This window comes from Lissotriton vulgaris, chromosome 9 (genome assembly GCF_964263255.1).
Source record: "Lissotriton vulgaris chromosome 9, aLisVul1.2, whole genome shotgun sequence".
Classification (NCBI taxonomy): Eukaryota; Metazoa; Chordata; class Amphibia; order Caudata; family Salamandridae; genus Lissotriton; species Lissotriton vulgaris.
The window spans coordinates 227,535,561-227,561,070 of NC_141697.1; the positions used below are offsets into that span (position 1 = coordinate 227,535,561).

At 46.9% G+C, this 25,510-nt stretch overlaps 1 protein-coding gene across 2 annotated transcripts in view; it reads left to right on the forward strand.

Annotated features, from left to right (window-relative positions):
- The window catches only part of INO80 (INO80 complex ATPase subunit), a 545,189-nt gene that overhangs the window by 21,388 nt on the left and 498,291 nt on the right, over positions 1–25,510 (forward strand). Inside the window, exon 2 of one of the 2 annotated variants that reach the window (XM_086937361.1) lies at positions 5,655–5,805. The exons of the other annotated variant lie outside the window; for it this stretch is intronic. The gene's annotated coding sequence lies outside the window, so the exon portion shown is untranslated. The remainder of the gene's footprint in view (positions 1–5,654; positions 5,806–25,510) is intronic. 2 annotated transcript variants of the gene reach the window in all.

A 25,510-nucleotide genomic window follows, 5' to 3' on the forward strand; every position in this document is an offset into this window, starting at 1 on the left:
CGCTGAAGAAGCTAAGACCCTACCTGTTTGGGACTCACTTCCGGGTTCAGACAGACCACAGGCCCCTCAGATGGCTGATGCAGATGAGGGGTGAGAATCCAAAACTGTTGAGGTGGTCCATTTCCCTACAGGGGATGGACTTTACGGTGGAACACCGCCCTGGTACAGATCACGCCAATGCTGATGGTCTGTCCAGATTTTTCCGCCTTAGTGCTGAGGACTCCCTAGGTCAAGGGTAGTTCTCCCCACATTTCAGCTGGAGGGGACACGTGTTAGACCTGACCTCATTGGCTTGAGTCTCTCCTCCATTTTTTCTGTTTGCCTCTACTGTTTTACGATGTTTTGCTGGTATATGCTTTGGGCGCCGTGCCACTGCTGATCAGTGCCATAGCGCAAGTGCTCCCGATGTTAAATTGATGTATCTATTGTATCCATGTTTGGCCTATTTGGTTTACTGTCAGTCCCTAGTCTAGTGCACCAGGCGTGCCGGGGCTTGTAAATACAAATGCCGCTCGGGGGCTTGCAGCACGTGTTGTGCCACCCACAGGAGCGGCCTCGTAAAAGAATGTCTACGGGTCGGTCATTGCGAGACCCACGTGCAGTCTTGTACTGTCACGCAGGCTGCGCAGGTATACCTACTTGCCAGCCCCTCCAACCTTCCCTTGACTTCATGTTAGTCACCCCTATGGTAGGCCCACGGGCAGGTTGCATTGTACGTATAAGGTAGGACACGCCTGACCAAGTTGGCATGTCCTGATAGTGAAGTACCGCCATCTTCGTGCTTCACTATTGCGAGGTAGCCTGCTCTCCATTGCTTAGAATGGGCCGCCGGGATTATTAATGTTATGATCCTAGCTGGCTCGGGGAGCATGGTGCAATGTCGAGTTTGGTATCCCTGAACTCGGGGTTTAATTACGCATCCGTTGGTGTGGATGGTTTTTGGACTCTGGGTTCGAAAATAGCACTTTTAGAAAGTGTCTATTTTCTTGCCTAATCATATCTGGTTTCTGCTGGTCTTGCGTGTGTGTGACAGGAGCTGGGTGGCTCCACAGGTCTGGATGAGTCAGTGTGGGATGAGTGGGACATTTACGTTGAGAGTAGGGGGAGAGTAGTTGTTGATAGCCTGCCTTGCCTGATACAATGCTGGCTCCACCTCCTGCTAAGCGACTGATGGCTCTGTGCCTGCCATGGACGATCCTAGCCCCACCTCCTGCCAGGAGGGCGATAGCTCTGCTCCTGCCAGTATCAATGCTGGCTCCACCTCCTGCTGGGCGTCTGAGGACCCAGCCCGGCTCAATGAATAGGCCAGGTGCTACTGCCTAGCTCCACCCACCACAGACCCAGGATGTTGGGAAATCCCCGGCATAGACAAAGGGATCAAAGACGAAAAGGGGTATAAGAGAAGGACCCCTGAACTAGGAAATCAGATCACTTCTGACAAGGAACCCTGTAACCAAGGACAAGAGGCCTGCTGATCTAAGGACTGCCTACCCCTTCTGCCAGTGTGCTGTTGTTGGGGGAATCCTGCAGTGCTTCTTTATTTTTGCCAAGGAACCAGGAGAGAGGAACTGTGTGTGTACTCTCACGCTTGCTAAGAAAATCTCCAAGGACTGGAAGAGTGCCAGTCTCCTGCTGAAGTCACAGGGCTAAAGGACTTCATCTGCTAAAGTGCTATTTGCTGGAAGTGTGAATCCAGCGCCTCTGAAAGAACCAGCAATCACGACGACCGGACGCCGGGCCCGACCGACGCCAGCAGCAACGCCAGTGAGTGGGAGTACGGCTCTAGCTCCAGAGGACCTCGTGTCTGCACCGCTGCTGATCGCATCAACCGTGTGCCCTTCGACGCCGTGAGCGCTGCTCACTCTGTGCAACCGCATCATCGACGACGCCTGCTGAGGCCTGCTTGACACCGAAGGCGCGACGCCGGATCGTTCGACGCCGCTGATCATCGTGTGCTTCATTTTCCAAGGTACTGTGTTGTTGGGGGTCCGTGTGACTCCGGGCTCGACGTAGCGCTCCTCACGGTCGACGCCGAACCCTTGGATTACCTTTGCCTCCACGTCTAGTAGCCCCCGTGTGGGTTACCCTGTTGCTAAGAACTGTATTGCCAAGAAGAAGATTGCTTGATACTAAAGACTTGTTGTGCTGAAGAAGAAACTACCTTTGAACTATCCCTTTTTCCTTCCCAGAGTATTTATTACGATTGTGTACCGTGTTGCCGTTATTTGGTCTTGTGCTAAGCCTTATATAAAAATACTTATTTTTATAATACTACTGTGTCGTGTCCATTTGTAGTGTATTCACTGTATTACTGTATGTGGTCATAATTGCTTAACACACAGCCTCTGAGATAAGCCTGTTCTGCTCTGCCAAGCTACCAAGGGGGTGAGCAGGGGTTATCGAAGGGTGTGATCCCCTTGCCCTGACTAGAAAAGGAGTGTCCCTATTTGTCAGAAGTGCATACCTCTGCCAACTAGAGACAGCCGGTTCTAACAGTCCCTAATTGGAGATGATATTTCTGGAAAAACTCGCACGGAAATCCGTTAGGCCCTGGGGCCTTCCCTGTGTTTATTTCTCCAAGGGCCTTCCCTAGTTCTTCTGCAGACAGTGGAAGCTGAAGACTACTGCGCTCTTCGTCAGCGATTCCCCGCGGTGGGAGATCCGCCAGAAATTTATCGACGACTTCTGCAGGGAGGGATTCCAGTACATGTGGTTTTAAGTTTTACATGTCCTGATAGTGAAAAACTGCAACATTTATTTTTCATTACAGCAAGGCCTATCTCTCCCATAGGTTTGCATTGGAGCTGTCTTTTAACATCTTACAAGTGTATCTTCCAATTTGGGGCTGATAAAAAATTGAAGTTTGACGTCTCTGGACAATTTAAAAACACATCTTTCAGTGAAGTTGGTTTTCAAATTGCAGATCTGAAAATGTCACTTTTAGAAAGTTGGACTTTTCGTACTTAACCATTCTGTGCCTCTGCCTGTCTGGTTTGGATGACAGCTGGGCTTTGTGAATTTAGACAGTCACACACAATGGGAGTTGAGGTGTGCCCTTCATATCCTGATGGCCCTTCGCCTGCCTGCACCTGAATAGGGCTTTGCTTGTCTGCAGAGAAAGCACTGTCTCCCCTCCTGTTTAGTGTTTCTGGAGCCAGGACTGGGAAGGACAGGGTCTTGTGCACTGTCAAGACCTTTCTTTGAAGTCTCCCTACTTCAAAGGCTGAAATGGGTATAAGTGCTGGACCTCTGACACCATATAGTCAAAACAGTTCTGGACTGCAGACATTCTGACAAGAAGAAGAGCTGCTGTGCTGCCAGGAGGGACTGCCTCTTTGCTGCTTTCTTTTCTGTGTTGGCCTGCTGCCTTCTGATTCTGTCTTAGGAGTGAGAGGACTGGACTTTGCTCTCTGCAGCCTACTTTCAAAGGATCTTCAAGGGCTTAAGTTGAGCTTACCTTCACTTTGAAATCTCAGGGCCATCAAAGACTTCACTGCAGCATCTGGGGTTTTCTGCTGATATCCCTAGTCTGCCAAGTGGTTCCAAATCCAGTTCCTAGGCCCCTGTAAATGAGTTTCCTGTGCTAAATTAAAAGAAACCAGTACACCGACTTCCAGTGTGACTTTGGAGCCAGCACCGCGCCGCTGTCTGCACTGGAGCCTTGGTCCCTTATCAATGCAACAACCACAACTTGCAAAGCATACACCAATGCCACTGTGGTGCCTCCTAAGATCTGCCACAGATTGAGTCTTGAGCACCGCACCACTGAAGTCCGTGACGTCCGACTCAGTCGCAGCACCTTTGGCAGGACACCAACACCTCAAAGTCGACGCCTTGTGGCTTGACCCTTGCCGCTTCATCGACCCCGCAACGTTGATGGGAACCAACACCTCTCCACCAACATCTCCCCTGTGCCTTGCAGGTGATAACGGCTCAACAACTTTGCATCACCTCCAGGAACCGACACCTCACTTGCTTCAGTGATGCCTCACCTTCGTTGTGCAATGCACTGTTCAAAGCACTGACGTGCCAGTGACCTGCACCGACAGTAAGGAACAGATGCCTCAAACCACTACTCTCCCACCTCGACGCCTCACAACGTCTTTTATTTAGTCATCATTTCCAAGGTACTGTAACCAGGGTCATTGCGATTCCATAGCCGGCCTGTGCTCCAGAAGCCGGCCCCAAACTTTGAGATTCGACTTCGTCAAGCACGTCATGATAACCCCAGCCATAGCTTTTGTGTTTCTAAGTGCTAGAACTGCATCTAATCTTTGAGAATTTGTATTTCAATTGTGTGTATTGGATTCTTATCATTTTGGTCTTGTTTTATTCCGATAAATATTGGCTTTTTTTCTAAACTGGTATGGGGTACTTTTGAGGAGTTTTCACTGTTATTGTGGGTGTCTTTGTGTGTGTGCGCGCGCAAACCCACATCTACTTTACACATTACCTCTTTAGTTTAGCCTGACTTCTCTGAGACAAGCTACCTGAGGGTGAGCACCACCCAGGGTGTCCATTAAGGTCTGCCAATCAGGCTTTGTTTAAAATCCCAAAATGGAGTAAGGCCGGATGGGGTGGTAGATGCCTCTCCAAACTGGCTCCCAAACTCTGGAACGGGCTGCCCTTGGATATTAGATCTCGATCTGTTCGGTCTAAGTTCTGAGGTTTATTAAAAACTTGGCTTTTTCCAGCTTAGCAGCTGATCTTATCTTATGTACTCTTCCTTTCTTCTGTGTTTCCTCCAGTGCCAAGACGCCTCGGCAATCGAGCGCTATATAAAACCCTTCCTTACTTACTTATAGTTAAACAGAGTGTGAACTAGACTTACCCTGATTAGGATTTTGGGTCCCTACTTGAACAGGGAGCTTATCTCTGCCAGCTAGAGACCCCGTGTCTAACACTGCACAACCACAATTGGCTACCCCGGACATTAGCACACAAACAATAAATGCAGTCATGGATAAAATTCCCATCAGATAGGAGAAAATTCCGTTCTGGACTGCACAAAAAAAACAGTCCGCTTGAAGCAGTGTTTCCCCATATGGGGCCCCAGGAAAAACACAGTATTTTAACAGTATGCTTGCCAATGGGGATGACTTCGCCCTGTAGAAAACTGCACCACCTGGGGTACAGTTTTTGCAGCAGTATATACCAGAACTCATGGTACCCCTTTATTAGCTGTTTTGCCAGAGGTGCTTAAACCGATTCAGAATGAGCACAGGGCAGCACCTGCCCCAAATTTGGAGATGAAACTGATGGGCAATTCCCCATTATCTAAATTAACATTAAAGGGAAAACAGCAGTGTTGGGTATACACCAGCATTTAAGGGATTTGACTCCCGGACCACAGGAGCGCAAATTACCTAAAAATTATTAAAAAGACCTATGCAAGACTGGGTAGAGATAATTTGCAAGCCAAACCTGGAAAACCACAAATAAAGAGTAAATCTGAGACGGATAACTTGTAGCAAGCACCGAGTCTTCTACAAAGAAGTGGGATAATAAGAAAAATGAAGACTAAACTAAATCACGGGTTGGGTCTCCTCAAAAGGAAGCTCCACGAGAAGCGCTTGAACCTGCGCAACCGTTCTCATATTAGACCAACTGACCGGTATCTGGATACTAATACACATTAATCTCTTTCCTTCCAGGAGTCATCCGACAAACATTCAGAGAGATGGACGGTCAGAGTACAGATAATGGGAGTTTGTGAAACAAATGAAGAACTCACAATGCTCATCTGACTACACAATTAAACAGGAAGACAAATCTAAAACATCCAAACCTCAATTCAAAAAGAAGGTAGCTGGATTAAAGGTTAAGCATGCCAAAGATATTGAGTACTCTGCTTCTCAAGGGGGAGTGGGATCTGACCATGTTGGGCAGTGCAGCTGAGGTCACAATAGTTCGCTGGAATCTGATGGAGTTGTCTGGCGGCAGTAGCTCTGAGTAACTATATCCAGGTTTAAACTCCGGATACACGAGTAAGTGTTCAGTATCTCCTGTGGGAGATGTGTAGGAAACTGGCTCTATATATACTACACCAAAATGAGGTATAGTGTGTATAGAGTCCAGGTGACCCCAGAGGTACGCAGAGGTTAAACTTAGATAGCACCTTTCTCTCTATTTGTGGTAGAGTGGTCAAGCAGTAAGGCAGTATCAGAGGACAGTGTTAAGCATTCGATGTACACACTCAGTCAGCAAATTAATTTACACACTCAAGAGCTTAACTTTAGGCCAATTGTTTTTGTATAAAAAATATACTGTTGTTTATTTTCACAACCAAGCAAGCCTGGCACAGGTAAGCATTAAATACTTTTTAGTAATACGTTGCTGAATATAGAATAGTTTGAAAATGCAATAGAAATTGTACTTTGTTTGATATACAGGGGGATGCAGTAGGTTGCAACACTTAGCAAATTCAGTACATTGAAATGACTATGCTTTTTCAGTAAATTACAGGTAATTTACTTTTCTAACTCCGTGCTGGATACCTGGATTCAGCACTGGGAAATTTCCTGCAAACGGGTAAGTAAATACGTTTTGGTTCTTTGTGAGATTTTTAAAGAATATTTTTAGATTCCAAAACTCCACACTTAGAAACTTTTTGGAAGAGACTTGTCAATGGTATCCTATTGAAGAAAAACAGGTTATCGGTTCACAGGTAAGTGATCGACTGTGGGAGTTAAGATTCTAGGGTTAGACTCAGGGGTCCCCCAGGGTCAGTGAGGCACTCTTGTTACACCCTCAGCGGTACTAGTTCGGCCGGGTTCAAAGTGTTGCGGCCCAATGTTATCCAATGGGGGATAGGGGACCTCCGATTGGTGGCTGCTGGCAAGCAGGCCATTGGGTTGTGGGAGCAAAGCTCCTAGGGTTTAGGTCAGGGCAAAGGGGCAAACAACGTAGCACAAAATGTGCACCCTCTGCGGCACTGAGGGGGCCGGGTGCAGAGTGCTGTTTCGACGTCGGGCACCCTGTTATTTTCAATTGAAATCCTCCGGTTTGCAAAAGCACTGCAGGCAGGGAGACGAAGGACTTCCCGGTGCGACTACCATTTCGAGAGGTAAGTTGGGAAGTTAAGGGTTGGTTAGTCACCATTGGTTTGGGCGCACAAGTCCGTGGGGCGTCGGGTGCAGTGGTGCCTTTTGTAATCGGATCTTCTTACCTGCTCCTGGTCGCGGTTAGGGGTCCTTCTGGATTTAGGCTGCAGGCGTCAACTGGAGGCTTGAGGCAGGCCAGGGGTTGCTGGATCTCTGTTCAGGATCACCGGGGTGACCTCCGCGTGTTTTTCCACTCGAGCTCAGGCCGTGTTCGGCGGGTGCATAGTGGGATGCATTCGCGGTTTCTGGCTGCTGCCAGAGGTTGCTGTTTGAACAAATCCTGTGTTCACAGGAGAAACAGTCTTTGGAAGTGAAGGCAGGCGGGTCCTCCGGGTTTTTTGAGGTTGCTGGCTGCAGGACACATCGGGATTTCACAAGAACAGGTTCGAGAGGAGACAGGCCTGTAGGGCTGGGGTCAAGTCAGTGGGCATCTTCCTCTTGTTAGCTGGCTGCACAGCAGCTCGGTCCTTCTTCTTTTCTTGTTGTTTCTGGATCTGAGGAAGCGAGGTCTGGGGTGCCCCCTAAATACTAGATTTAGGGGCATTACAGGTAGGCAAAGGGCAGAGACCAATGGGTCCATTCCCTGGGGTGGGTACACCCCCTATCGTGCCACCCTCCAGTGCGAGGGGTGCAGGAGCCTGTCCCTTGTTGGTTGGGTCCCCCCCTCCTCAAGATGGCGGGGACTCTGAGTTGGGCTTCACCTCACCTCCCCCACCTGAGGGGTGGAGTTGGCAGAGGTGGGCACACCTCATTCCCTCACTTGTTTTTCTCGACGGCTCTCCCGCCCAAAGTGGGGGGTAGAACCAGTGGGACAAGTTGCTGAAAGCAGCAAATGGCCTGGGGAGGCTCACAAAGGAAGCATGCCTTTAAAGCTTCCCCTTCGTGAACCCTGCCAATCCTGGGGGAGGAGACTTGGCACTTCGTACCAGGATGTGCATTGTTTCAGGCCTCAGAGAGCAGCAGGCTCTCGACCCAGGGTTCCAGAAACATGTCTGGTGGTGGCAGCAGAAAGCAGCCACTCAGCCTGGACACTAGTGGTGGGTTAGTTTTCAGGGGGCATATCTGAGATGCCCTCTATGTGCATTTTTAATTAAATCCCTCACTGGCATCAGTGTGGGTTTAATGTGCTGAGAAGTTCGATACCAAACTTCTCAGTTTTCAGTGTAGCCATTATGGTGCTGTGGAGTTCGTAATGACAAGCTCCCAGCACCATATACTCCTAATGGCAGCACTGCACTTAACATGTCTAAGAATGGACTTAGACACTGTAGAGGTAAAGGGCTCATGCACTTGTACCCTCACCACTGGCATAGGGCACCCAGCTAGAGGGGTGACTGATCTATGCCAGGGCAGTGGTTTGTGGGCATGGCACACAGGGATGTGTGCCATGTCGACTCTTCACTTTGTTCTGCACCAAAACACGCAGCCTGCAAAGGCAGTCTGTGTGTGTGTGTAAATATACAGGACCTCTAAGGGTGGCACAATAAGTGCTGCAGCCCTTAGAGGTCTTCCCTGGTCACAGTGTCCTGGGTACCTGTGGTACCATTTACCAGGGGCTGACCTGAGGCCAGAGATGCCAATTGGGTTCGTTTTGGGGAAAGAACTCGGGCCCGGGGAACCTGATGGGCAGGGACCTAGGACAAACCAAGAAAAAGTGCATCAGTAGTCTGGCAAAAAGTGTGGAGGTTACTGCAACTGAAACCCACTTTCCTACAAGATTCAACTCTAGTTGGAAGGGGACATACAAAGACCGATTTTAAAATTCTCTTTTGGGAGAACCCGCAATTTGGCTATGTTGTTCTCCTGGTCGAAAAGGATTGGGCACTAGAATTTGTCATGGACTACCCAAACGGAGAAACAGTAATTTATCCTGCCTTCTCCGACCTTGTTCCAGACACCTAAAATGTTCATGTGACAAGTAGTATAAGTTTGCGCAAGCGCTGAAATTATACCCCAACCATGTGGGATGGGATGATGGTACCCCTCATCATGAAATACCACTGAGGTTGATCCCACAACCTCAAAGACAATACCCCATTAAAAAGTATGCTAAATAAAAAGTTGGGGAAATTCTCCAACAATTTGAATACCAGGGTGTAATAGAAAGTTGGACCTCTTCAGTGAATAATCCCTTGTTTCCTGTAATGAGGCTTGATCATTCATATCGTCTAGCATTAGATTACACACACTTGAATACAGCTACTCTCACATGTGCAGTACAAAATGCACACAGCACGGCACTAATGAACAACATAGTGTATAAAAAACACAAAACTGCCAAAATATAGTGCCTGAAAGCCTGTATTTGACAGCATATTCCACGCTGGGTTCTCCAAGGCAATTCTGTTGATTGCTGTTTTCAGCTAGGGTAACAGAACTCCTAAAGCATGTTGATGACCAGGCATTGTCGTATGTCGATCACATATATCTGATGGATGATGACCATAAAGTGCACCCGACAATAGTAGATTGCATAGTTCTGGGATTTGCTCACATGGGCTACAAATTAAATTTTAAAAAAATCAGATTGCCCACCTCCGTGTCCTGTTTCTGGGATAGGAGCAGTTATGTGAAGGCAAAAACCTTGCAACATATTTCTTAGAGAAATGTGCGCTCCTACATCTTCCAGCTACATTGAAGAGGTTACAATCCATATTGGGATTCCTTCATTTTTATTCCAGGTAACGCAGAACTTTTTAAACTTTTCTGCAACCTCATATATGTAGACTTTTCAAGCTCACCTTGGACACCAAAACACACAAGTTTGCGTTCAGTACAAGTTGACATGCTAACGCTAACTTCAAAACATTTATACACAAGTGAAAACACAACAAACCTGGTGATCCGCATAATTGCGGGGGTATCCGGGTACATCCACGTTGCTTTCAATGAAGGTGAAACTTTACCGATTCACACAAATCGCATTTATACACGAATGTCGAAATGCGTTGGGTCCATCACCTAAATGGGGTCCAAAGGGCACTGAATAATCTGCCTAGAAAAAAAATGGGGGGTCAGACTTCCAAAAAGATCCTATTTGGTGTTGAAATGTGGGCCCCAGACCGTGACAGTCCCAGCATAGTGGTGGCTGAAACATCATTTTACATAAACGTCTGGCTGTTTACAGGAACGGAAAAGTGTCAGGGACGAACAAAGCAACGTCCAAGTAAAATGCACCGCCACTGGTGAAGTGAAGGAAATGCCAGCAGCTCCCGGTAGGATCCTGAAGGTTGGGGGATCTGGTCAGGGAGAAAATAGTGGCCAAAAAATAACTCTGGCCATCCTACAGAGTCTTGGCTGCTGAAGGTACCGGAACTTTGCTTCCTCTGCCTCCTGCTAGCTGCAGAAACAAGGGATTTGTCTCCATTAATTTGGTCAAACCACACAATGTGGAGATTCTCAATAGTAGGCCACGTGGGTTCCTGGGTAATTACCTGCTTCCTCTCACTACCATACAGGAAGTTTCAATTGAAGCTTTAATTGCTGATGAAGCATCCTCTTCCCTTCAAAGTAAAATGCTTTTAACTTTGGCCTATTTTGTAACTTAAGCATCTGGTTTACGCATGGCGCTTCTTGTCTTTCATGTCATTGCTGATGCTCTTTTAGCTAACATATATGCCAGATCAATGAATGTATTTCCCGCTTTTCTGAATTCAGGTTGTTGAAATAACCTCAGGAGGCACACCCTTGGTTTCTAAAAATCTGTCTCGTCCAGCATGTTCTTGAATAGTATGCATATCTTACTCCAGTACTCAGGAGAAGTGATGGAAGCTCCATACCTTGTGGAAACAAATCAGCATGTAGGAGGTTGCATATGAGACATGTTATGGGCTCCATCTCCACTAAATTGTCACATCATTCATCTTCTATGCCCCTGCCCAGATTTTTTTCCCAAATAGCCCTACATTTGGCTAGGCTTGTTTACATCATTGAGACGGGGATTTTATATAAACATTCTACCATGTTGCCCCAAGGACATATCGTTAGCATTAATTGTAATAGTTCATGTTTAAGTGATTTCTCTGTTTTTGTTCCCCACATGGGTGTATGCGTTATTACCTTGCGTTGGGGACTGACCAGGGGGCATGCCATATTCCACTCTCAGATTGTCCAGTGCTGTGAGTTCCCCTGTCCCCCCCCCCATTCCAGCCCCCCCCCCCCCCTACCCTCCCCCCATGTCCACATTGACATCGTTGCTGTTGTGAAGAAGCCTCCTGATGTTGAGGTTCTAGCCTGGGGTATTGTAAATGCATACAATTGAATTGTGATGTTTTCTTCACGCTTCCCTTCCAGCGACGTAAAGCTACTCTAAGTAGTATGGGCCTCCCTGGGGTTCTGACTTACCCCCGAGTAACAGATATCAATGCTCCTAGATTGAGTTCTGTGCTCTATTTCTTATTGATCTTTACAGTCTAGACACTGTGCTATCAACTTTACCTGAATCGCATGATAGTATAGTCTATAATCTGGGGCACTCATGTCACCATCTGCTGTTGTCTACTCTGTGGCGCTGACCATCCCAAATTAAATCCCTGAGAAGGGAATCCAAAGTGTTGAACCCGAATATTGGTACCCAAGCTGTCAAGGTCACAAGAAGGTATAACAGCCCAGGAGTATCAACATTTTAGAATAGTAGTAGACTGCCATAATCAGTATTTTAAGTGATCTCTAGAAATCTACACCACCTTTGAGGGACCTCATTGCTGCTTACAGGCTCCCCTTAATGGTATTCTCTTTCTCATGATAAACATTCACCCTGAGGTCGTGTAACAAATGTTGCTAGCATGTGATGTTGACGGGAACTGCATGTCATGAATGTAACTTGATACAAATTTAAAACTTGCGCCTCAGATCACCGTAGTTTCTAATATTTTTTTCTGTCAGCTGAAGCTGCTGTATAGGATCTTACTCTGTTTTCCTAAATTAGCCACATATTTGTTTCAGCCCTGGAAGGCACTTTATTACACTAAGGGGAAGCTTATATTAGGATTTCTAAATTGTCTTTTGCCTTGTTTCTTCCTGGTTCAAAATGCTACTATAAGTCTGATTGTGTGAGTCAGAGGCTTCTAGTTGGCCACCTCCCTTTGGGGAACTAAACATACCTCCCCTGTTGCTTCAAACAGTTCCGTTTTAGAACTATATATCAACCCTAGAGCAATCCATTACCTGGCTTCTCAGTTTCATAAGGATATGGTCCTTGGGATATGGCTTTGTTACCTTCCAAGTCTATTAGTATGCCTTGTTTCAGGGAAAATAAGGTTGTATGTTCTCACTCTGGCTCCTAATGCTTGGAATAGTTTAGTTTAAGTTGCAGTTATTGTTTTATCACCTTCAATTTCAAAAGCAGCAGAGGAATTTGTTGCTGACATAACTATGGTTTACATCCTGTCTTTAACCTTGATCGGTGTGAAGTTGATTAATGCCATGAAACACTTTTGGTGAATTGGTGCCTTACAGAATGGGTAAGTGATTTCTTGCAAAAGAAAATACTTGGATCATCAGGTGTACAGTATAGTTCACTTTATTGAACTAAACATTCTTAGTTAAGGGAACAACGGCAGTTATCTTTGCCATGACACCCGAGTTACTTTGAGTCAGCCCTCAACACTACAGTAGGGGTGAATTTCTATAAGAAACAGTCATCTGGGTTACTATTAAATTGTGTTTTGCTAGATTTCTTTTAGCTGGTTTAATAGGTTTATTTTTTTCAAAGTTGACGAACTTGAAGAGTATTCATTTATAGCCTTCTATTGTTTCCAACTTATGGTGTGATCAAAATGGAGAAGTTTGTGGGACACGTTTTTTGTACTAAAGACATATGCATGAATCGAATGCATGAATCGTAACAGTACAAGAACTATCACATCTTGGCAGGGATAAATCAAAAGTAGAAACACATATCTAGGTATTATTAGAGATGCGGGATCCATATCTATATGCTGTATTTGAAAGTGAGGTTGAAAAAGACAAAACAGACTTTATCCTAATTACATTTTTCTCCACATTCTCTTTTTAGGATGTATTAAAAATATCTTGTTGCAAAGATCGATTTGGGGAAAATGTTTACTGATTGTACACATTATCTGATTTCTATAAACATAAATCAGATCCTTGATATGATAAATAAAATACAGCTATGTACACAGCAGCACTGCCCTCTCAGACCATCTGTATTTGTGCTGTTGGTTGAAACAGTAGCCCTGGGGCATTGCTCTGTTTAAATATTAGAATTCTATGACACTTCTCACTAAAAGTAGCCTATGCGCTGAGAACGTACTAACAACATTTACAAATCATGAAGATTATTAGACCGTTGCTCATGGGCGTTATTGGTGGTTTACACTACAAATCAGGGTATATTTAAATAATGACCAGTGTTTCTATTAATATCGAAGACAGTTGTTGAACTGAAAACATAGAATGAGCTCCATGCATCCCTAGAAGGGAGAATTACTTTTATCAAGAGGATATTTTTACCCAAATATTTATTCTTCTTGTAGAAAATGTTGGAGATGAATCTTATTCATATTTGCCTTGCAGATTTGATCAGGATCCAGATATATCCCAAATTACACCTCATGACCCACCCTCATAAAATTGAACGCATATACACTATCACAAAGCATGTCTTTGTGACAGAAGGGTTTCTTGCTCTTATAATTGTACATTAGAGGTAAAATGTAAAGACTGTTGACTCATTGCAGCAAGACTATTGTATAGTGAACAGCATACTTATATTTTCTTTATTAAACCTAAAAGTCTAGGTACTTTATGTGCCATAAAAGAAATTTGTCATTATCCACACTCCTCTCAAATTGAACTGCTAACATAATACAGGCTGTTTTGTCTTGTTGATGTATATCATACGAGAAGCATTCATTTATGAGGGAAAATGGAGATGGGGAAAGTGAGTTTCTGAGCTGCTAAAATCCAAAGTTGGGAGCATGTGAATGTATAGTAAGTAGGAGGAAGACCCTAGGTCTGAACTATAGAGCGAGTACAGGTGATGAAAAGCCACTGCAATTCTTAATTTAAACCCAAATAATTGAAAATTTAGAGTAATAGGTGTTGTAGTTGGAAAAAGCAGATCTCGTTTGAAAGCATTTTGAAAACTCTCTTGCTTGGATTTAAGCAATACTGTGAGACAAAAAAATTATAGTCTGTATTCCTTAATGTTAGATGACTGTGTTAGCAATAATCTTAAACATAGCCATAAAATCTTTACTAACAATATTGTAATGAAATTGGTATTAGTTAGAATTACTAGATTTTGACCTTGCCTAAACCTGTAAATTGAGCCGGATACAACAGAACGAGCAAGGATACGTGCTGCTACCAGCCAAGCTCCGGACATGTGAGGGACGGACCCGTCCTTCATTTCCCTTTTTTGACCTAGAAACGCTGGTGATGTTCACGCACATCACCCGATGTACCTTTAGACCGCCAATTTTGCCTTGATTATTTCATTACCAATACCCTGTCTTTCTACATACAGCCCTGAAGAGTCACAATTGTACATGTTGTGACGAAACACATGCCGGCTGGTAGAATATATTTTGCACTGATCTGGATTGAATTATAAATCGTTTTGCTGAAACTTCCAAGGCCTCAACCGTCATTTTGCACAAGTTCATGTGTTGATATTTGGTTTTTACAACAAAGCCCATTACATAGAAACGTGTGCACAGGACCTTTTCTTCATTTGTACGTGTGGACTCTCATCCACACAAGTGCAGGGGTTGTTTTACTTGGGTTTGTTCTCCCCTGACCTGTTTGCGCCGTATACTCCGTATTTACGAATATATCTTAAAGCAAGAGCGCCATCACTTCCTGTGCATAAATCTAAACCCTTCGCTGACATATTATCTAAACCGGTAAATTGCCTGCCGGGATTAGGGAACTCGCGAAGGCCTTTATACTACAATTTTTGCATTAATTCTGTTTAAATATAATTAGGAAGTTTTGCAATTTGTTTGATACAAGTGAACTGCAACTCCAAAACACAGGCATGCACGACCTATATTACAGAAATATGAAGTTTGTGTAAAAGTCTGCAATTTCAGTTTTTCATTCTGTTTCGGAGATGGCTGCCATCTGTGCCTCAACAGTCAAGACATTCACTTGGTGCAATGAGGTGTTGATCTGAGATTACCGTTATATCCCTTTTTTATTTTATTTTATTATCTACTGACAAATCCTATTGCTGGACATGCCTCACAGTATTGTGAGAGCCTACCAAAGATTGGTCAAATATAACCGGTAATGAGTAACAACAACTAAGACTGATTTTGGACAGATTCAGCAACGGAGACAATGCAAGATCAGGAGAAAATAACACCCCTTTGTGGAAATTGCATCTGATTTTAATCTTTAATACAAATTCCGTACAATAAAGGCTACCTTGAACTTTGAAATAAATTTTTGTGAGGGTAAAGAGTCTTATCGTGGAAATGTGTTATTGCCCCATATGAATGCTCAATTTCAGATTTGGCTTCGGCGTACCATCTTTTGGATGCTGCAAAAAGATTTGACTTCCGTCTGTCAGCAGGCTACCTAGCTTAGGCATCTGTGATAACCAGTGTTTTAACCCCTCCCACGCTCATGACTAGCTCAGCTCGTCATGAGCCATGGTTCTCATGTTCTCGTGACGAGCTGAGCTTGTCATGACCGTTAGTACGCTCACACGCGGGGCTAATTCCCCTGCTGTGCTGGGCGTTCTAAGGAACGGGTGTGGTCGTCATGAGCCCTCGAGAACCGTGGCTCATGACAAGCTGAGCTAGTCATGAGCAAGGGGGTGCTGTGCGCGCCCCCCTACCCCCCAGCACAGCGGGGGAATCGGCCCCGCAGTGAAGGGGTTAAAATGACAGTTACAATATGTTTGCTCTGTTTGTCAACAAATAAAGAGTACATATTTGTTTTCCAGTGTTAACGTGGAGCAATAAGGCAATTACCATGCAACCTGGAAACAATCCAACTAATTTTTTTTTAAATGGATAAATATTGAAATACTGGAGCTAAAAACTTAAGACGTTTATTGTGATTGATTAATTACAATCCATTACAAAATTGAATAAAAACATGCTCAATAAAAATAACCAAATAGTGCCACTTTAAATTAACACTTGAAATTCACTTTTTTTTGGATCAAATTTATTTTTATTTTCAATGAGACAAAACATTGCAATATTAGGACAATCTCAACCAAAAACGCTTCTTTCGCCCCCTTTGTCGGACCCAGCGTCAGAAATCTGATCCCCGGGGATAAATGCCTTGTGTCCATGTATGCTGGCGAGGGTAATACCCATCAAGATGATGCACAGTAGATCTCCTGTAACCAACCCCCCCTTCGAGGTCCACCCTAACCCCAACTGCCCCCCCCTTGAACGTCCCCCCTCCTCCCTGCCCACCCCTTTGTTGTGTTCCGCTGGGTAATCACTCAGAATTCAACTGGACCCCTATCATTTCTTATGTTTCTTGTCTCCCGGTGGTTTATGAAATTCATCCACCAGTCTGAGGACTTTGAGATATTTGGGGCATGTAAGCTCATGAAATTCGTGGGATAACAGGGAGACCAATGGTGACCATGTTTCTCTAAAGTTGTCCGATCTTTGTGTAAGAGAGCCTTTTATGCGCTTCATCCCCATTATATACCATAGCCGGGGGAGCCATCCTGTGTGTGTGGGTTTCCGTGAAGTGCCCCGAAGTGAGAAGATGTGTTGTGTCGCTGCCCCCATCGCCAGCCCCATTTGTTTCCCCCGTATTGACTTGAGTGGGAAGGTGAGTTTGTTAGGCAGGCCTAGGATTGCATACGCGGGGAAGCGGGGAATCTCTGTCTCGAAATATAGGTCTATATCCTGGAGTACCACCTCCCAGTATTCCTGTACCCCTGGGCATTCCCATAGCAGGTGAAGCATGGTCCTTGTGTGCCTGCATCCCCTCCAGCACATGGGTTCCCGACTAGGGTTACTCTGGTGAAACCTCTCCGGGGTCAAGTGCCAATAATAGGCCACCTTGACCGCAGATTCCCGACTGGCTTCGTTGCGAGCCGTGTGGTGCGCCCGGTTGAAGATGTCCTGCCATTCCTTATCCGAAAGCGCGCGTCCCAGCTCTCGCTCCCATCGTTTCTGCCCCGCAGATCTAGTCACTGGCAAGGGGGGGGGGACGGGGGGAGTCAGCAGCTTATACAGTTCCTTAATCGCCCGCTTATCTGTGGATTTGGTTAAGAGCCACTTCTCGTATGGCGTGAGAAAGCAGCCCACATGTGGGATTGTATCTTTGTGAGTAAGCCAGTGCCGTAACTGAAAATATTGGAAGTTTTGCGGCTTATCTATGGCATACCCATCCTTTATAGCGTCCAGTGTCATAAAGCCCTGTAGATCAAATAAGTGCCCGGCCGAGCGACACTCTGTCTGTCGCCATTGCGGGAAGGACCCAGGAACCATCCCAGGCGGGAACGCCGGGTTATCAAGCAGGGGCGTCATCGGTGACGGAAAGAATGTAAGGTCTCTGGATACCGCCACCGCGTCCCACACCTGGAGGAGCGTTCTGGTGATGGGAGACTTTTTAATGTATACCGCCCTGTCTGGGCGTGCCAGTAATGGGACTCTCCATAGCGGCATTCCCGCCATCGCCCTGTCTTGGAACAGCCAATGTTTCTCCGAAGTTGGCCTGGACCATTCTAAGAGATATCGCAGCTGTGCTTCCTGGAAGTATCGCTGCAGGTCAGGTACGCCTAGCCCTCCCTCCGCTGGAACCCGCGCGATCAGGTCGCGCCGCATCCTAGGACGTTTACTGGCCCAAATGTATTGCTGAATAGTGTCTTGTAATTTTTTAATCATACCTATCAGAGGGGTGACCGGGATGGTCTGGAATAGGTATAGCACTTTTGGCAGTAGGGACATTTTAGCAGCGGCCACCCGGCCCAGCCAGGAGAGCGGCTGCTGTCGCCATCTCAGAATATCCCCTCGGATGTGTGTGAGAAGCTTGGTGTAGTTTAGTTCAACAGTCTGGGCTGTTGTGGGCGTCAATTCAATCCCCAGGTATGGTAGCTCCATTTGCGTGGATAACCCTCCCAGTTGGAGCGAGCCTCTGTTGGCCTGGCGGGTGTTACACCCCAGAGGAAGAATCACTGATTTCCCGACATTCATTTTCAAGCCCGATACCTTCCTGAACCGCTCCATTTCCTCTAAAAATGCTGGTATCGAGACCCTAGGGTTGTCTACGGCAACTAGAATGTCGTCCGCGTACAAGCTTATAGTTTGTTCTTCGCCCCCAAATGTAATGCCCTTGATGGCCTTGTTGTCCCGTACGTGTTGGGCGAAAGGTTTGATATAGAGGGCGAATAGCAGCGGCGAGAGCGGGCAGCCCTGCCTCGTGCCTCGTCGGGTGTCGAACGGTTTGGAGCTTGTCCCGTTCACCTTGATCGTTGCTTGGGGCGACGCATAGCAGCTCGCCACCCAAGCCCTGAACCTATCACCCATGCCAAATCTCGCCATCGTCCTGTCCAGATGGATCCAGTCCCCTCTGTAGAACGCTTTTTCGGCGTCGACTGATAGAAGGGCTGCGTTCGTAGCGTTATAGTGTGCTTTATCAATCACGTGCATCATGAGCTTGGTGTTGTCTGCGCATTGAAGGGAGGGTATAAAGCCTGCCTGATCCGGTTCTATTATACCTGGAAGACAGGGGCCCAGTCTCGCGGCTAGAATCCCCGTAAAGAGCTTTAAGTCAAGATTGAGGAGTGAGATCAGCCGATAGGCCGCGCACCGGGACGTGTCTTTGCCCGGTTTCGGCAGGACTTTAATGTCCGCCTCCAGCATCTCTTGTGGGATCGATCCCGGGCCTTGAAAAGAGTTGAATAGTTTTGTCAGTATGGGACCCAGGAGGGGGCAGAAGGATTTATAAAACCCCCGTAGAACCCGTCCGGGCCCGGCGCCTTAAGCGGTTTGAGACGTGCAATGGCCGAAATCACTTCTTCCAATCGTATGGGGGCATCCAGAGCCATGGCGTTCGACTCAATAAGGGTAGTTACATTAGCTTTGTCTAGGTACGCAGTCCCCGCCTCAGCAACTGAGGCCAGATCAGCTTTGTAAAGTTTGGCATAGAATGCCCTGAACGCCTCTGCAATGCGGTCGTCCTCTCGGAGTTCCCCACGACCTTCCTCGTGAATGTCTGGGATCTTAGACCAGACGATTTTTGCTTTAAGTTTACTGGCCAGCAGGCGGCCTGTCTTATCTCCCCCCACGTAGTACGTGTGCTTGAGGCGCAATGCTGCATATTCCGCTCGATCTAGATCGAGGCTCGCAAGCTGCGCTCCGAAGTTGAGATCGCTATTAGCTCCCCTCAGATGACCGCCTTGAGTGCCCCCAGACTGCTGTCATGGCCACGTCCCCCGTGTCGTTCTGGATGAAATAATCCGCGATGCTCTGGGAAAGTTGCTGTGTGACCCCCTTGCAGGAAAGCAGGTTCTCTCTGAGTCGCCATTTAGCCTTATGTGACTGCATACGTGGGACCTGCAGGTGAAGCACTACCGCATCGTGGTCTGACAGGGGCGCCGGGGCAACCTCCAAATCTTGTACCATCGGGGCCAGATCTGTAGAACCGAGAAAGTGGTCTATTCTGGCATATGTACGGTGCACATGTGAGTAAAAGGTGTACCCCGGGGCTGTGTGATGGATCTCCCTCCATGTGCCCAGGAACCCCCTGCTAGCGAGCTAGCGCTTCCCCTCAGTAGAGAGAGCACCGGAATCGCCGAACCTCTGCCCCGACCTATCCCTTTCGTTATCCATACCCAGGTTTATGTCCACGCCTATCAGTGTCTGCCTTTGATTTCTGCCACTTTGTCCCCCACCCGTCCCTTGAAGTGTCTAGCGAAAAGAAGGGCTACCCCTGCTTTCTTCTCTGTGGTGGAGGAGTAAAACTGAGTAGGGAAAGCCCTGGATTTCATGCGATGCCAGTCTTTGGCCAGCAAGTGCTTCTCTTGGAGAAGGCATATAGCCGCCCCAGAGTTCTCCAGATAGGAGAGTACTGCCCTTCTCTTGATTGGGTTATTGAGCCCTTTACCATTTAAGGTAAGAACCTGAATAGACTCGTCAGCCATGGGGAGGTATGTACCCCGTCTCTCTCTTCCGCTGTCCTGGTCCAGAGCCACCCCAAGCTCCCACTGCCTTAGTGAATTGAACACACCGGAGCCCACCCCCAATATTCATTACCCCCCGAACTTCAACTCCGTTCCCCCCCTGAAGTGTCCTTAGTCCTGCTCCCTCCCGCCCCCCCCCCCCCCCCTTCCCAACCCCAACCCCAACTGTGAATCCCCAACTGGTGAACATTATCCCAGGCCTATTCAAATCAGTTCAGGCCTTTGGTAAAGTTTCGAGTGAAGGGAATATGTGGCAATGGTGGCCCAGAGGCCCCCCCATCGTAGTGCTACGGCAGTGCAAGGTTATTCCCCCGCTCTTGTCCCCTCAGGAGCCGGCGCTCGTGTCCTTAGAAACTTCTTGTATCGCTGCCGCATGTTCCTGCGCCACTGTCTCTGGGTCTGGCTTGAATCCTTTCTTAGCTGAGTGTCTACGCCTCACCCTGTGCCAGCCATCTCTGGACATCTATGGGGACCTCGACTGGGACGGGTGTAGTCCGAGTTCGTTGTCCGATGTGTCCCCTTCATGGGGAATGCCCAGCAAGGCGCAAGTGTCTCGTAGGGATCTTAGTTGATGAAGGGCTCCGTTCCATTTAAATATAAGTCTAAACGGGTGACCCCAGGAGTACGGGACCCCGTTGTCGCGCAGGAAGGTGGTAGCACTATGAAAGCCCGCCTTTTCTGTAGAGTGATCGCGGAAAGGTCCTGAAATAGCTCCACTGTGTGACCCCTTAAGCAGATGGGTTGTGCTCGACGCGCTGCCTTCAAGATGCGTTCTTTGAGGGGGTAGTCGGGCAGAAAGGCTAGAATGTCTGGGGGGGAGCTGGTGCCGGCGGGCGAGACCCACCCTGTGGGCTCTATCAATACGGATCGCAAAGTCCTCATTCTCCTTCAGTATTTCTCTAAACAAATCTTGCAAGTAGGTTGTGACGTCCTCCCCCTCCGCTTTAGAAGGCACATTTCAAACCCGAATGTTGCGTCTTGAGCGGTTCTCTAGGTCCTCTGTGTGTGCCTGTAGGTCCGTCTGTTGGTCTTGGAGCCTGACAATTTCCTGCCGCAAGAGTTCCACCTCTTCGCTCCTAGTGTGCCCGGTGGTCTCGACCGCCTCCACACCTTCTCCGAGATTTTCTATGTCGCGGCGGAGCTCCTTATACACTCCCGCCATGTCTTGCTTGAGGGTTTGAATGTCTTCCCTCAGGGAGGTGAAGAGGGCCTCCATAAATGACTTTGTAACTGGGGCTTCCCCTCCCTCGTGATCCTTCTCTTTAGGTTGAGCCGTTGATGTCGATTTGTCCGGGCTCTTTTCCCCTTTCGACGATCCTTTAGCCAGCATTTCCGGGACGGTGCGTCCCCCTCTGCGATTTGCGGTGGACATGTTCTCGGTCTGTTGGAGGCCGATCCCCCCTCTCGCGGCCACTGGGTCCCTCGGTGATGCCCCGGCTTTTGGCGGATCTATGAGGGGGGCAGCCTGTTCTGGCCGGCCTCGTGTGTGCTCCGGTAGTGGGCCTGCGGTCACGCTATCCTACGCCTCCTGCTGCCCGGGTGTGTGCGTGAGTTCGCAGTTGCTGTTCTGGCTAGGCCTGCCTCGTGGTGTCGCCTGCCTGACAAAAGGCCCGACAGTGAGTGACCGCCGTGTTTGGGGCCTGGTCTGACCCACGCCGGGGGCTCGATTGTCTGCCCCCCGAGGTGCTGTCCCCAGGCGCACCCTCCGGGCGCTCCGTACCGCCTCGTGCGTAAACGGCTGCCTCCCCCTGCGGCCTCATCTGTTCCTGCTGGTCAGGCCCCCGCCGGGGCCCCAAGTGCTGCCCTTCTCAGTCCCGGGGCCTGAACGATCTCGGCCGCGTGGCTGCGCTGTGGAGGGCCTCTGCGTTGTAGGCCTTTGTCCGCCTCCCGCCGGGGGCTCGATTATCTGCCCCCCCGAGTCCCGACCGCCTGGCAGCCCACCGGCTCGCCTCTCACCTCGATGCGTGGGGTCGCCTGCTCCTTGCGGAGGTTGCCGATGCTTCTGCCGAATAGGCCCAAGCCGGGGCCTCAGGTGATGCTCCTGGCCATGTGACTCCGCCTTCCAGGGGGCGAGCCTGCCCCCGGCCCCGGCGGCGGAGATCCGCTCCGGTGTTGCGCGGTGTCTAGCAAGCCGCTGAGGCGAGTCCTCCGAGACTCCGTCGTTCCGTGGGCCGGCCGCTGTGTACCCGTCCCCGGCTGGGGACAGCTTTCTCCAGCAAACAGCGATCCGCCCCTTGGAACCGGCGCCCACGAGTGCTTTTGGGCCCCTAGCAAGTACTCTGCTCAGGATCGGCTGACGGTATAGCGTGTTTGGGGCGAATTACAGCATTCTGTGCGATCAATGGGGGTTTGGGACGAGGAGCCTCTGAATGTCGCGTCTGCTCAGGCCGCCATCTTGACCACGCCCCCCCTGAAATTCACTTTTTAAGGTTAAAACAAATGAAGATGCCTTTAGGTAGATTGTAGAAGTTTAGCAAATCGATAGTTCAGAAATATTTTTGGTGTTTAGGCAGTAGGCGATTATCTTACTGCAACTTATCAGACTGTTTTTAAACCTGATCTGTTTCATGTATGTTTATCGCACTGACTACACCTTCGGACAGAAGCATAGAAGGTGGACCAAGGACTCCTGTTTATAGTCACTGAGCCTACACTGTAGATGTGAAAAAGGATTCTGAACTCCAAGATAGCCTGAATTCTTTAATTGTAAAGAGCATATATCTCGTTCTTATTATTTTCTGTTTTAGTAGCTTTTATTAGCTTGTGTATATGTTCAAATAAATAGTATTGAGTATTCAGCACCTCCATAAGAGCCTATAATTACAGATGAGAATTTTCTTTTAGAAAATACAAACCTATCTTCTGCACTACTCGGGATGTTTATTTGCGATTTAATTGCAAACTTTAAGGAGATTCTTTGTAGTTGGCTGTCCCAGACACACTGCTCATATCTAGGGATTGCTTTGCTTCCTGCACGTAACAAGACCCTGGATTCTTGTAGTTAGTATTCCCCATCAATGATTTGCTTTATGACATTTTACTGACCGCCTGACTTGGAATTAATTATTAAATGGCAATACGTCATAAAATCAGCTTTGTAAGTTGTGTCCTGTAGGAGGGGACCAAATTCAAGATGCAATTGAGATCTTGAAAAGCTCTTAGTGGAACAGTTTTCTATAAGCATTGCATTGGATCAGATCCAAAGTGCCAAAACGTCATAAAATCAGCTTTGTAAGTTGTGTCCTGTAGGAGGGGACCAAATTCAAGATGCAATTGAGATCTTGAAAAGCTCTTAGTGGAACAGTTTTCTATAAGCATTGCATTGGATCAGATCCAAAGTGCTGGCGGATTTCCTTGGGCATCTATGATGGCCATAAGTCAAGGCGGGGAAGAGTTTGACTCCCAATACTTTTAAAATAAGGCTTGCTGAGGGGCTGTATATTTTTGTTTTTAACCTTCATAGCCCAGAAGAAATGGACGCTCCTTGGTGCTTAAAGTTCTTAAGTACAGCCTAAGCGATTCCTTTTCTGTTAACCAGATGTGGAGATAGATGAAAGAAGCAGTTTAGCGCAGGGTTTTGGCTCCACATCTTCAGATATTCTTGTTTTTGTCTGCGTGTTTTCCAAAGATTATTATTTTTTACTTCTGTTCATTAAGCTCCAGTTTATAAGTGTAAAATTCGTGCAGCTTGTGTAAAGTTCTTTGTTAGCCAATAGAAGTTTGATCCAATAAAACAGTATTGTCCGCATACTGTAGAATTTGGATCCGTTGGTTCCTTAGCGTTTCCTATTTTTGCCCCCATTTCTGCCGTACATGGACTAAAGATAACAGGTGCCAAAGTACAACTTGGTTTAAGACCTCGTTTGGGTGAAAATTCTGCTGTATTACTAAAATGTTTTGATACCTTATAACCGTGACCAATATATCTGAGTATAGTGACATTATTGCTTTCAGTAATGTGCGAGGATGGCCCAAATTATATAGCTTTTTCCGCAGGATGTTTCTGTCCAATTTATAAGAAACAGCATAGTAGTCTATGAAGTATACAGAAACAGAGCTGCCTTTGTGTGAAATAGCTTGCTGTGCCAGATACAATACTACTATGATGTTATTGATGTTGCTACATTCCAGTCTGAAGCCAGTTTGAAAAAAACAAAAGCTTGCTTATAGGGTGGCTTAATAATGTATACTTATTACCAAAACATACATTTTAAATCATTTCATTTCAATCCACAACCAGACTTCCTTGTTCTTTCAGAAAAACGTCTATCCGATTCCTCCATGCCAGATATAGACATAGCCATTCCAACTGGCTTATCCATTATTTTCTTAAATCCATCAATTCGGATTGGAGATGGCATGATGATACATTTTCATTCTCGATTTACGTGCCCTGTGTTACATAACTGCTTTCATTTTCTGGAGCACTTACCTATCGACCTCCACATTTTAAAATATTCAGATTTTACTATATTACGAGATTTTAATTTACCAACAACCCTGACGAAGATCATGCTACATCTTTGGTCGATAACATGCAGGTGCTCGACTTAAAGCAATTGGTGCTTACACCCATCCACACAGAACGTCACTCGATGGATAGAACTCATTATTTCAAGCCGTCTGGAATTTTACTCAAACCAACCCATCTCTTTGGTCTGGTCACACCATTATGCGGTTCCTTTGCTTATGATTCCAAAGCTCCTAGTCCCAATATATTTTATTGTACAAACCAGTCTGAACCTTGTCTTAAATTACTGAAACACACTTTATTACAGCTCTAGCCTCATGGCCCTCTACATTTTATCTATTTTAAACAACAAGGGGACCCCAATTAGTATCAGCGAGGGACCTCGGGGAGCTTAATCATATAGAAACAACAGTGGTCCCTGGCAAAGAGACGAATGATTGAAAATGAATATAGACTCAGTCAGTTCTATATTAGCGAAGACATGCCCAGCCGGGCAGAGGTCCTCAAAGTTTATATTTAAATCAAGGTTTGCAAGACACAATAACACCTTCAACAATTCACGTGCGTGGGGTACAATCCTGTACCCAGCCACGACAATACACAGACAAAAACATACACAAAGGGCTTGTAAGGCAAAATCAACAGTCTCTGTAAGGTTCCAATTTTAGACAGAGAATTTCTTGTAGGTACCATTACATAGTTTTGTATAGTAAATCATTACACAAGTATATGGTACACAGTGAGTCGACGACGTTTCGGACCCCCTAACTAAATGATGGGGTCCATCATCAGGACAAAGCA